The sequence below is a fragment of the Pipistrellus kuhlii genome, unplaced genomic scaffold, assembly GCF_014108245.1.
Source record: "Pipistrellus kuhlii isolate mPipKuh1 unplaced genomic scaffold, mPipKuh1.p scaffold_m20_p_18, whole genome shotgun sequence".
Taxonomy (NCBI): Eukaryota; Metazoa; Chordata; class Mammalia; order Chiroptera; family Vespertilionidae; genus Pipistrellus; species Pipistrellus kuhlii.
Genome location: NW_023425493.1, coordinates 20,555,621 through 20,569,121, shown reverse-complemented (window position 1 = coordinate 20,569,121; position 13,501 = coordinate 20,555,621). Strand labels below are relative to the sequence as shown.

Genomic DNA, 13,501 nt, shown 5'->3' with positions numbered 1-13,501 from the left:
TACATGAGCTTGGGTGACCAGCATTTTTATTGGAGCTTCATTATATAGTTAAGATTGATTAAATCATTGGCTGTGTGACAACTTAATCTCCAGTCCTACTCCTTTCCCTGGAGGTTTGATGACTGAAAGTCTCAACCCTCTTCTGGTGGTCTGCCCCTATTCCGAAACTATCTAGGGGCTCATCATGAGTTACATTATTAGCAAGACAATGACACTTCTATCACTCAGGAAATTCCAAAGGTTTTTGAAACTCACTACAGACTGATTCATTTGCCTCTCAGCACATCCATTATGGTTGTCTCATTTTCGGTTCTTAATAAGTATATTTTTTTGTATCACATGATCTCACGCATCCAGGGGAAATAATGAATAACATAAACTGTAGAACAAAAACAGAGCCGGAGACAGGGAAGCATCCATCGATCAGACTATCAAACCTCAGAGGTAAGATAGGGAAGGGTGGGGGAAAGGAGGAGAAATCAACCAAAGGATTTGTATGCATATAAGCCTAACCAGTGGTCATGAACAACAAGGGGGTGGGGGCATATGTGGGGAGGGGTTTGGGATGGGAATGGATGGGGGGTGAGGACAATTATGTGATACCATAATCAATAAAAAAATAAATAAAAAAAGAAACTCTATGACAGAACACAGATAAGACATATTCTTCACCTACAGAGGTAAAGGAAGGCTTCCTATGGAGGTGATATTTGAGTTGAGTCTTTACACTGACCAAGAACACATCTGTATGAAATCACCGAGGCTTGAAAAAAAGGATAGTTTTAAGGGATTATAAATCCAACGAGTGAGGTCTGCTTTTATTTTGTGCAAAGTGGGGGGTGGGTGGGTTGTGGTTTCTGAAGGATTTGAAATTTAGTGTTATGTCTCTAGCATAAGTGTAGAGAGTGGAAAGAAGTCGAGCAAGATGCAATGAGGTGAATACAGTAATACAGGCAAGAATTTCAGTTTCTAGCAGTACTTGACTCTTTTGTCAGGAATAGACCTTTGACCTTTGTATTGAAGTCCTGGGGTTGCCATAACAAACTGCTACAAACTGGGTGGCTTAATGCAACAAAAATTTATTCTCTCACAGTTTGGGAGGCCAAAATTCCAAAATCAAGGTTTCAGAGAGGTTCCGTCTGAGGGAGAATCTGTTCCATGCCTTTCTCTTAGCTGCCAGCAGCTGCCAGTGATTCTTGGCATTCCTTGGCTTGCAGATGCATCACTCTAATCTCTGTGTTTGTCATCACATGTTGTTCTTGTGTGTCTCTCTTTCCAAATTTCCTCTTCTTATAAGGACACCAGTCATTAGATGAGGGCCCAACCTAATTCATGATGACTTCATCTTAACTTGATTGATTTTAAAAGACCTTATTTCCAAATAAGGTCACATTCACAGGTGCCCAGGGTTTAGACTTCAATATATCTTTTTGCGGGGGGACACAATTCAGGCCCTAACATGCACCAAACCTTCCTGGGCACAGAAAGGAAAGTGATGGATCATCTGTGTGGCCTCATAGCCTAATAGCTGTCTCCTCAGCCTCATTCACATACTGCTCTGACAGTGTTTTGGGTGGAAAGCCTTTTTCTTTATTGGCTGAGTTGAGTCACAGTGTGTGGATAGTGTTGTCCTTGCTACTTTCCTGGAGGAAAAGACCGTGTGATCCTTCTGTTGGTGGCAAGAACAAAAATGGCAGCAGGTGTTAGACCGGTGGAGTCAGACTGGACATCAGTTCAGCAACCTGTCAGTACTCAAGTTCTGGCTAAGAAAGATTTCAGAGCCAAGATTCAAACTATAAAAGAAAGTTTATTTACTAGTAGATAGTCAAAGAAGTAAGCTGTAGAAGGAATGGACTCAGGAAACTCGTTACTAAGGCAAAAGAAAGGCCCTTGGAATTTAGGGGAAAGAGAGAAGCAGAGAAAACGTGCCTTTGGGAAAGGGGCTGGTGAAGGGTGCTGTCAAGCTCTAGATACTCAGTCCTAAGGGCTTTTAAAGGTGAGAAGGCCCCAGGGGAGGACCTCATTGGAATATTTAACAGCTTTTCAGGTGTGTTCTGTCAGGGTCCTGGTCTTCACTAATTGGTGAGTGCCAAGGTAGGGGGTCATTAGTCCATGCTGCTGGTCCTGATATCAGCCGCATCATCACTTGTCTGGTTTTGCTGCTTTTCTGGGCCTGGAGTTGAAACACAGCTGAGGCCTAGATGTTATCTCTATGGGTTAATGCTTAAGTGGTTGTGCAAGGGCCTGCACGGGAGTCACATAAACCACCCTTTAGCCCTTTGTTCCTCCTCTAAGGAGGTCTACCACATGACTAGTGACATGCCAGGGGAGGGTTCAAACTGCATGACTAGCTATATGAAAGGTTAGGGGGTCTAAACTGTATGACCAGCAATATGCTAGAGGTCCTTGTTTTCCAGTTTTGCCTGTTGCTAGACACTCAGGGTTTTTTGCCCTGGTGACTTTCTGTACCTGGCCCATGGTCATTGATCTGCTCATCACATTTCCTTCTTCAGACTATGTTTTAAATTGGATAAGGGGGAGGCTTTGAGTACTCCCCTTTCCCTGCACCAACCTGTAATTCTCATAGCACTCCTATTTCTCTAGAAAGATGAATAATGGATTATTCTATGGCCAATGACTGTGCTCTTCTTGCTGGAAGAGGGATAGTGATATGAAATCACTGTAGGATGACTTTATAGTCTGTTCCCTTTTCTCTCTTTCATCCCCTTCTGAACAAGTACATTAAATGGAACACTTCAGTCTGGTACCTTCTTTGCTGTGTTTAAGTTGTCAGCCCTTGTAATCAACATATTTTGCTGATCATGTCTCATTCATCCTAAACCTGCAACTGTGTGTTGGGAGTTTTCAGATCGGTTGTTCAATATTGTTTGAACCAGATTTTTCTAGTGTGTACACTACATCTTTAGACAGCTTCAGGGAGTCAATTTGTTAAATAGTACTCCACTGCCTCAAAGACACCAGGTGCACCACAGGAAGAAGCTATGCTTTTGAGGTCATGGATGTTGAGGTGTTCCATTGGAGAGACCAGATTCCCCGTCTTTCTAGAGTCAGTGCTCTACAATCAGACATGGCTAGCATCTCTGTACTCCTTTTTAAAGATTTCATACATTTTTTTTTTTTTTTTGCCATTGAATGAGGCTTACTGTGAATTAAGGCAAAGGAGCTAAATTTTTTAATTTACTGTTGGAGCTGAGAGATATGAAGTCTATATATGTAAAGTGAATTTCCCATATTCACTTCCTAGAGTGGCTAACTCATCCTAGTTTGTCTTGGACTTTACTGGTTATAAAACTAAAAGTCTCACAACTCGGGGACCTCTTGAATCACCTACCCCTTGAACAAGACCACATATTTCTCAATGGCAGGGATTGTTTTACATGTCTTCCATATTTACCATCTTGCCCCTTCTCCTCTCCCATCACAATAGCCAATATAAATTTTAGCAAGTATCTCCAGTCCAAAGGAATGTCTCCTAAGAAGTCAGAGCTGAAAGCAGCAAGGGAAAATCATCCAATTTATACTATCTGAATTTGTTCCATTCATGTCCTGAATACCAAAGGATCTGAGAAGGTCAGGAGACGGAGAGTAATGGAAATGGAGGGTGCAAACTCAAAATGCTATTTATGGCCTAGGAAGAGTCTGTGGTTGAGTTGCTGGCTTTTTTCCAGGGGCAAACAGCTCCAAATTTCCAGAGGAAGGCCCTGGAAATAAACTTTTTCAGGAGAAATCACTATGTAAATTTCCCCGGAGAGATCAAAGTAAGTGTCCATCCGGTGGTGCCCTACTCCATCTTCCTTCACCGCTGTCATCATCCCTCTGATATAATTTACCGACTGTGATCAACCAAATACTTGTCATAATTTCATAGCTAAAGTATATTCCCATGCTTGTTGTTATGGCAACCATCAATAATATTAATAAAATCCTGTCTGGTTGAATCATATGACTGGGACGTGTAAACACAGACAAGAATAGTCATATCAGATGTCAACACAGAACAACATAAGTACAACAGTCTGTATGCTGGTTATCTTCCACCCCACCCCGGCAGCCACATCTGTCTTGTTTATGCCTGAAACAGTCATTGGCGTCTGTGTGGGGTTATGTAAGTGGGTACAAGGCAGGAAGGGGCCCTCTTTCACCTCTAAAATGAGGGAAAGAGATAGTTTACTATGAGTTCAGTATCCCATGCCACTAGGGGTTCACTGTATGATATTTGTTCATCAATTATGTCATCATAAAACATATTGTTTACAAAGATTGTTCTTATATTCGCTTTGCACCTGTTAGTGACTTATATAGTGGCTGATTTTAGCTGGAGGGTCAGTGGACAGTATGGTAATCAATGCATTTACTTAGGTTCTTGTTTTGTAAAATAGGATCATAAAAGTTACCGTATAGGCTGTTGTGATAATCTATTGAGATAACATAAGCAAAGTTCTCAGCACAATGATAGCATATAACTGCTCAGTAAATGAAATATGATGGGAGGCTAATAGAGTGGCTGTGGACTTGGAAGTTAATTCAAATTTCAGCTTTTTCACTTCCAGCTGTGCATCCTTAGGCAAGTTTTGTAAATCTCTGTCAGCCTTAGATAAGTTTCCTTATGCACTGAATGGAGAAATTCATAGGGTCCACATTACAGGATTGTTGTGAGAATTAAGTGGTATGTACCAAAGGTGCTTACAGCAGTGCTTAAGACTTGGCTAGGACTAAGTAAATAGAAGCTGTTAAGTACTGTTGCTACAAAGCCAAGGAATCTTCAGTAGATTTTCAGTTTAACTTGGTGACAGATTGGGAGCACTAATCTTTGAACTTCTTTCTCTAATTTTTAAATTTCACTTGAAAAATTCTGGGTATAAATTAGTGCTATAAATCGTCATGTTATAATCTTTATTGCTTTTTGACTTAAAAGCCCATTTCCAATCAATTTTTAGGTTTTCTTCTATTAACCCTTTGTCCTGTCCTTACCTTTGCTATTTTTTCTTATTTCTTTTTTAAAATTTAATTTATTTTAAAAATTTTTATTGATCAGATTATTACAGTTGTTCCTCCCCCCTCCCCCATAGCTCCACTCCACCCAGTTCCCACCCCATCCCACCCTATGCCCTTACCGCCCCCTCACTGTCCTCATCCATAGGTGTATGATTTTTTTCCAGTCTCTTCCCAAACTCCCACATCCTTTCCCCCCCCCAAGGATTGTCAGTCCCTTTCTATACCCCTGATTATATTATATTCACCAGGTTATTCTGTTCATCAGAGTTTTTGGTGTTTTTTCCTCAAATCTCCCACTTTTTATTTATTATTTTTATTTTTTAAAATGTTATTGATTATGGTATCACATAATTGTCCTCATTCCCCCCATTCCCACCCCAAGCCCTTCCCCACATAGAGTTTTTATTCACTTGATTTTTAGATTCACTTGTTGATAGATATGTATTTGTTGTTTATAATTTTTATCTTTACCTTTTTCTTCTTCTTCCTCTTCTTAAAGAATACCTTTCAGCATTTCATATAATACTGGTTTGGTGATGATGACTCCTTTAGCTTTTTCTTATCTGTGAAATTCTTTATCATACCTTCAATTCTGAATGATAGCTTTGCTGGGTAGAGTAATCTTGGTTGTAGATTCTTGCTCTTCATCACTTTGAATATTTCTTGCCACTCCCTTCTGGCCTGCATCGTTTCTGTTGAGAAATCAGCTGACAATCATATGGGTGCTCTCTTGTAGGTAACTACCGTATTTTCTGGCGTACAAGACGACCCCCTAATTTTACAGTTAAAACATAGGTTTAGGCCTATATTCGCTGTATAAGACTACCCCCCACTTCTGAGGCAACACCAGTTCTTTTTTTAATAGACCGCCTCTCTGACTCTGGCCAATCTGAGCAGGCTTTTTTTTTGTTTCAAAAGTCGTCTTATATGCCAGAAAATACGGTAACTGTTTTTCCCTCGCTGCTTGTAAGATTCTCTCTTTGTCTTTTGCTCTTGGCATTTTAATTATGATGTGTCTTGGTGTGGTCCTCTTTGGATTCCTTTTGTTTGGGGTTCTGTGTGCTTCCTGGACTTCTAAGTCTATTTCTTTCACTAGGTAGAAGTTTTCTGTCATTATTTCTTCAAATAGGTTTTCAGTATCTTGCTCTCTCTTCTTCTGGCACCCCCATAATTCGGATGTTGGTACACTTGAAGTTGTCCCAGAGGCTCCTTACAATATTTTCATATTTTTGGATTCTTTTTTCTTTTTGCTTTTACAGTTGGATGCTTTTTGCTTCTTTGTATTTCAAATATTTGACTTGATTCTTGTGATCCTATAGTCTGCTGTTGGATCTCTCTGTATTATTGTTTATTTCAGGCAGAGTATGCTTAATTTCTAGTTGGTCCTTTTTCATATCCTTGAGGGTCTCACTAAATTTATTGGACTTTTCTAGAAAATTCTTGAAAAATCTTATAACCATTTTTTTTGAACTTTATATCCAGACGTTTGCTTTCGTCCATTTCTTTCACTTGTGACCTGTTTCTTTGTCTCTGCAATTTGGCTGCTTCCCTTTGTTGATAGAGTGGCTTTGTGTGCTAGGTGTTCTACAGGGCCCAGTGGCTCAGCCTCCCCAGTTACCTGAGGTGGACACTCTTGGTGCACCCCTTTGTGAGCTGTGTGCACAGTCTTGTTGTAATTAAGCTTTGATTGTTGTTGGTACCAATGGGAGGAATTCACCTCCAAGCCATTTAGCTATGAGGATCAGCTGTGTCCACAATGGGAGAACTTCTGTGCTGGAGACACCCTTATGAGGCAAGACTTGCTTCAGTGGGGCTTTGATGCTCACTGAGTCTGCCCCCTGAGTATGTTCCTTATGGATCTGAGGAGTTGTAATCTGGATGGTCCTACTCTGACCCCTGAGTACACTGGCTCTTGTATCTCCAAGGAGGTGCTAATTTAGTCTCTACTTGAGGCCACCCAGATAGAGTTACAGAGGGATCTGCAGATTCATCTTCTTTGTTTGGGGTTTGGAGGTGCCCAGATGTGGCCCAGCTGTGAAGTAGTGCATGCTGTTGTGGGGCCTTGGGCCTTCTTTTGAATGTTCTGGGTCTCTCTGACACAACTTCAGTTTGATAGATAAGTTAAGAATTCAAGGGACCAGGCCATTCATATGCAAAAGCCTCTGTGCACGGCTTGGGTGGGGCAGAGCTTCAGGGCAGGGCAAACAGCAGTGGATTCCCATCAGCCCTGTCCTAAGAGGCCCTTGGGTCTCAGTGTCCCTTGTTAATTGCTGCAAGCACCTCTGAGAGAAAGCCACACTTACTGCCAGTCAAGTTTCTCCCCATATGAGTTGGGAATCCCCAGAGTCTCGCCCAGAACTGGAGTTCAGAGCAGTCGGGAGCTTGTGTCTCCCTCCAGCTTGAAAAAGCCATCCACATACTTGGTTTCTAGTCCTCTCTGTGTGTGCCTCCCTCTCTGTGTGAGTTCCTCTGTACCCCTGCCTTTCTCACCTCCTGTGAGTCTCATTGTGCTTTTCTCTTTCCTTATATTTGTAGAATTTCCACTCAGCCAGTCTTCCTGTGGTTTTGGGTGATGTCCATTTTGTCTTTTATTTGAAGTTTTGAAGTTGTTGTGTGAGGCAGCAAGTTCAGGTGTTTACCTATGCTGCCATCTTGGTTTTCCTTGCGATTTTTTTTTCTAATCTTTTTTTTACTTTCTAGGACCAGCATTCTTTGTAATATATGCTCTCTAGCAGTCAGAAAACCTTACTACTAGGGAGAGAAACAAGAAGCTCTTTTCCTGATTTCATCCAAGCATGATGTTCATATTTTCATGGAGATCTTTTGCCATTAATAATTCTCTTTCCACATATTTTCTTTGCTCAGTTATAAAATGATGACATGTTTAAGAGTATTCATTAGAGTAGTCATGCCCTATAGAGGACTATAGAGGTTTTCTTTGCCTTGCATCAAAGAGGAGCATTTATTTGCCAGTATGACACCTGCTTGCCTTCTTTCTTTATTGTGTCAACAAATGGAATCAATTGATTGATTCTTTTTTTTAGCACTCTGCTCAACAACTAGCTTAATGGATTAAAAACAAAAAACACCTCACAAACAGAATATTTCTAGTAACAGAAATTCCTGGTTGTCTTAGAGTCATACTAGGCACAGGTCCTAGATTTTAGGTGATAGAGACATGGGGTCCATAGTTAATCATTTATTTCCCTGGATAGTCTTTGTAAATTCACAACTAAATGAGTATCTTCTTTTAAAAAGACTTTTTGTCCAGCCTACTTACTCTACTCTACTCACAGGAGATCAGTTGTAATTGTACTACACAACTTCATTCCTTCCATGGCCATAGCTCTTATACCAGTGATGGATACCCAAGCCAATGTGGGCCAGTTGGAACTTTTCTCCTGGGAACCTGGAAATCAGACACTGGGACATCCAGCAGTTGGTGGTGCCAGAATAATAGGTACAGGAATGCAGGGCTGGGCTAATGTATTAGTAATTTATTGCTGTGTGACAAATCACCTCCAAGTTAAGTTTTAAGCAAGAAAGGTTGATTATATTATGATTTCTGTGGGTCAGAAATCTAGGAGTGGTTTAGATGTTTCTTCTACATCATTATCTGAAGGATACAAAGTGCTTTACATTTTGATTGGCCATGGCTGTGGTCTCATCTGAAGGCTAGATTCAGGTAGGATTTATTTCCATGCTCACTCACATGTTTGTTGGTAGGATTTAGTTCTTCATGGGCTATTGGACATATTTTTGTTGGTAGTTGGTCAGAGGCTTTGATTCATGGGATCTCATGGAATCCTCAGGATGGAGCTAGTGGAGTTCAACAGGATAATGCATATTTGGATTTGGCTGTGTCAGGATATGGCTCAGCACAGGAAAGATGCCATAATTTGTTCATGTGGGGAGGAAGGCTTAACACAGGGATAATGGCGACTGTCTTTCCAGTCCTTGCAGTATAGCCACACAACTCAGTTTATCCCTGTATATTTCTGATGTCTCTTGAACCACTGTCCCTATGCAAGCACCTACAGTGAGGGCCTGAGCAAGAGTTTGTGTGTTGGCCTTTTAAGAGGACACCTGGAGCCCTAAGCAGTTTGACTCAGTGGTTGGAGCATTAGCCTGCGAACTGAAGGGTCCCAGGTTCGATTCTGGTCAAGGGCATATACCTTTGTTGCAGGCATATCCTCAGTAGGGGGTGTGAAAGAGGCAGCTGATTAATGTTTCTCATTGCTGTTTCTAATTCTCTATCCATCTCCCTTCTTCTCTGTAAAAATTCAATAAAAAATATATATATTTTTTAAAAAAGACACCTGGGTTTCCAGCAGCCTTTGTCTCACCAGGATAGATGGAACCCTTTCTGATTTTCTCAGACAGGTGTTATGTGGCTTCTCTTTTGGCACTGGTGTTCTAGACTGGGGATCCTAGTGTGGAGCCAAGATGCCTTAATCCTTTGGGGGGACTTCTGCATCTGAGATATTCCCAGGATCTACAGCTGCCACACATGGGTGCATTGCTAGCCTGCTTTGCATCTCTGCCACCCCTACCAGGCTCAACATGGTTTCTTCTTTATATCTTTAGTTATAAGACGTTTGTTCATCTTGTCATTCAGTGATTGTCCTATGATTTCATTGTAATTTTGATATGGTTATGGAGGAAGTGAGTTCAGTGTCTTCCTATTCCACCATCTTGACTGGAATCTCACATTCTCATTTTTAAAGATAGCTTGAGTGGCTTTTGTTGCTTTTCACTGAAAAAGTTTTTACTAAGGCTGGATTGTACTTCATTAGCCCAAATCTAGGCCCTTATTAAATTCTCAAGTCATACTTGTTATGCTAAGAAAAATATTGATCTTTTCTAGAATGCTCCCCATGACACTATGGTGTCAAAAACCATCATCAGCAAGAATACCTCTAATTTCAAGCAGCATGTCCAATGAATAGGATTTCATAGATTGTAAATCTAGAGCAGGGCCTGGTGGCATGAGTTGCTTATTGTATCTGTTTTTATTTCATTTTACAGTATTTGTGTGAGGGGTAGACTCAGTGCCATAAGCCTTCACATTCCTTGCATAGACAATAGTGCTGAGGGGAGATGCTGAGACTATAATAACCGGGGAAAGGAATTGGAAGTTGCCCACAGTGCATTTTTTGCTCTAAATAGTCTGAGGCATGGGCCTTTATCATTAGTCTCACTGTGAGCCAATGTGTTTTAGAGTTTCATTCTTTCAGATTTTCACCACTAACCCCTTGCAAAGGGCTTGGCTCTGTGGTAATGTGGACTGACTGTGAAGTGTTCAAAATCTCATGTTTTGGCAAAATGTGAAAATTCCTTTGAGGATGATTGTGTCTCATCATTAGAGATAATCCTTTTAGGAATTCCATGTCTGGCAAATGTGGCCTTCAATTTGTGGACCTTTGTGGTAAATTGGTATTTTTTGGGCTTTGCAATCCTGAGATTTTTATTATAGTTATCCTCTCTAATGATATAGTCTCTTTTACTTTTCCTTCCAGATAAACATATTGGTGCCAGTGTTCTGCTGTGGTCTGGTTGAGAGGCATGGGATATCATTATTTTTTTTTGTATATATATTATGCACCTTTCAAGAGAGATTGGACATTTGCTGATGAGTCAGCCTATTTGGTAATGAAACTACTAAACTAAAACATTAGGCTGCTAGCATTTTCATATGCTTGCTGGGACTATGACAGAGTTTGAAAATGTCAAGAAACCCTAAAAATTATCCAGTTTACAACCTTCAGTTCAGAGTTGGCCATAATAGATCCAAGGCTTGAACACAAGGCACTTGACTCTTCCTTTGCTGTTTTTAACTTGATCACATTTCTTACCATTACTCCTAGAAAACTTCCAAAGATAGTAAACTCCCATTTACCTTGAAGCCAAATGTAACTTAATCTTCCCTAGTTTTCTAGACTCTCCACTCTTTGAATTTCTTTGAATAGTTATGTGGCTGTAGGAAATCTAAATTTTCCTCTTAAGTATGCTGAGAATCTTGGTTTGCAACAGGAATGATAGACTGTCACCTACTCATTTGTCTTATCCCACAATACACACACAGCTGTTTAATAATAATAATAATAATAATACCAGTCCTTCCACCAACAGTATGATTTGGAGGCTATTTTTGAAGTTCCTCTCTCTGTGGTTATATGACCAGCTGGATTCACATTTTGATTCTTTATTTTTTTTAAAAAAAATTTTTGGAATGATTAAAATTTTTTTACAGCCATGTAAAATATGTACACGAGTCCAAAGTCAACCTATAAAGCAGCTACTCAGAGAAGTTCTGAATTTCCCTGTCTACTTCACTATATTCTTTATGTATAGGTAATTATTTTATGTCTTTTATATAAATATTTTACTTTGGGTCTATTTTAAAACTCTCTTTTATATGTATATTTTATTCAGTTTTACAATATTTGTAAATGTCTATAGAAAGGTTTGCATTTTATTGTAATAGTCAAATGCATTTGACTTTTCCTTTTCAGTATAGACATGTTCTATTTTTTTCTTGTCTAGTTGTAGTGGCCAGAACTTCTAGTACAGTGTCTGAATAGAGGTGAGAATATATTATAGCATTGTCTTATTCCTAATATTAAGGAGAACTCATGTAGTTTTTACTATTAAGTATTATGTTAGCTTTAGGTTTTCCACAGATGCCCTTTATCTGGTTGAGAAAATTTCCTTTTATTTTAAGTTTGCTGAGAATTTTTATCAGGAATGGATTTTGGCTTTCATTAAATATGTTTTCTGCTTCAATTGAGATGCTATATGGTTTTTGTATTTTACAGTATTCATATGATGTTATATTGATTGATTTTTAAAATGTTCCTTGTATTCTGGATTATGCTGTGATATTCTTTTTATATATTGTAAAATTCAACTTGCTAAACTTTTGTTTAGAATTTGTGCATCTATGTTCATAATTAATACTTGTCTTTAATTTACTTTTCTTGTAATGTCTTTGTCTATGTTTGGAATCAGAGTAATCTGGGCCAGCAGAACAGTCCGAGGCTTAACCCTATAACCTCTTTCTATAGTTACCTTACATGGTAAAAGGTGCTTTGCAGATGTAATTAAGTTATAGATCCTGAGATAGGGATGTCATAGTGAATTATCTGGATGGGCCCAATGCAATCATAAGAGTACCTATAAGAAAAGAGGGAGGTAGAAGGGTCAGAGAAAGAGAGGTAATGATGGAAACAGATTGATGTATGGTGAGAAAGACTTGACTGGGCCTTGAAGATGGGGGAAAGGTAGAAAGGGAAACATGAGTCTTTGAAACTTGCCTTATTTATGTTATTCTGATAAACTGCTGTAATGGCTTCATGTTGCTATTGCAAAAAATTTATCCCAAACTTGGTGGTTTAAGTCAACAGAAATTTATTTTCTTATAGTTCAAAACTGGTTGTGTAAAATCCAGGTGTCGGGAGGGAAGTGCCTTTTCTGAAGGCCCTAAAGAAGAATCCTTTCTTGTTCTTCCAGCTTCTGATGACTCCAAGGTGTTCCTTGTTTGTGGGTGCATAACTCCTATCTCTGCCTCTGTCTTCACCTGGCCTTCTCTCTATGGCTGTGTCTTCTCCTTTTCTGTTCTCCTGTGCAAGGGTAACAAATTTCATTTCTGAAGGGTTTAAAATAAATCGTTATCCTGCCGAAACCGGTTTGGCTCAGTGGTAGAGCGTCGGTCTGAGGACTGAAAGGTCCCAGGTTTGATTCCGGTCAAGGGCACATCCCCGGTGGGGGGTGTGCAAGAGGCAACTGATCGACATTTCTAGCTCTCTATCCCTCTCTCCTCCTCTCTGTAAAAAAATCAATAAAATATATTTAAAATAAATAAATCATTATCCTATACTTTCTGCAAAGCTACATGCTCCAGTAAAATGAACTCGGGTCACTTTAAAAGTTAAAATATCTAATACTGAAATTAAATTATCTTTAATTTCTGGCATTTGGAATCAGAATGGGAAACTGTCTCACCTAGAATCTCCCTTTGATCCCTGCAGACATGGTGTGGCAAGAAGGAGAAGAAAGTAAGAAAAAAACCAAGCCAAACCAAAATATCTCTGTTTTGGTGTTTTCTTTTAATTTCATTGCTACCTAATCTTTTGGTTATCAAATTTGAATACTGTATTATACATAGTTAACTTCTTTGTGACAATTCATTACTAATAACTTAAAGGGGCTGGACTGTCTTCTTAGAAAATAAACTTCTTCTAGAAATTATGCTTCTCTTTTGCATAGTTATAGTAGGTCACTGATGGAGGTCATTGATGGTAAACTGAACTTGGTGTAGACCATTTTTAGCTATGAGAAATAGAGAGTCAGGGATATGACATTAGATTGTGCCATCCTTTAGTTTTCATTTTATATTAAGGTATCTTTTTTAATTAACATTTTTATATTAGGTAACTTTATTGAAAAACAAGAACACATAATTTGATTAATTTTTTGGTTTTCA

The 13,501-nt window shown here is 39.3% G+C and overlaps 1 protein-coding gene across 1 annotated transcript in view; it reads left to right on the top strand.

Annotated features, from left to right (window-relative positions):
• Positions 1-11,285: 11,285 nt before the first annotated feature.
• PAPPA2 (pappalysin 2) overlaps positions 11,286-13,501 on the top strand; it is a 295,333-nt gene continuing 293,117 nt past the window's right edge. Inside the window, exon 1 of the mRNA XM_045583190.1 lies at positions 11,286-11,370. The gene's annotated coding sequence lies outside the window, so the exon portion shown is untranslated. The remainder of the gene's footprint in view (positions 11,371-13,501) is intronic.